This window comes from Anguilla anguilla, chromosome 8 (assembly GCF_013347855.1).
Source record: "Anguilla anguilla isolate fAngAng1 chromosome 8, fAngAng1.pri, whole genome shotgun sequence".
NCBI classification, from domain to species: Eukaryota; Metazoa; Chordata; class Actinopteri; order Anguilliformes; family Anguillidae; genus Anguilla; species Anguilla anguilla.
The window spans coordinates 3,213,505-3,214,042 of NC_049208.1; positions in this window are offsets into that span (position 1 = coordinate 3,213,505).

The following is a 538-nucleotide window of genomic DNA, read 5'->3' on the forward strand; positions in this document are numbered from 1 at the left end:
CTCAAATATGTCAGCAACACTCTTAAGGGTGTTTTTTTTTTTGGATTATATAATTTTAGTGGTGGGAAAAAGACGGTTAGGTGGTTTTCTGGACGTTTGTTTTTTTTTTTGACAATAAAAATAAATGAAATATGGACTGATAACACAAACACACACAAGCAGCACTTCAAATGTCAAATATAAAAAATTCCAGTGAAACTTATGAAGCAGTTTAAACAAAGGGCCTTGTTTTTTAAATAAGGACAAGAAGAAAAACAGAAAAACATATTGTTCTGACATATTGTAACATTGGTTGCAGCTTTTCCTAGTCAGAAATTCATTCTCAGGTTGGCTACGTAAATAACACCCACTGTGAAAATGACATTTTACAGTGCATCTGTGTTGGTGCATAAATTAAATTTTATGGTACGACATACATTTGTGTTGATGTATTTTAAAGTGGTCCCTTTAAAACTTTGACTAATTACCGTCTTGACTGGACACCCTGATTGGTTTATTGGTTGGGTCAGGTGTTTGAGACTTTAGACTTTATTGTCCC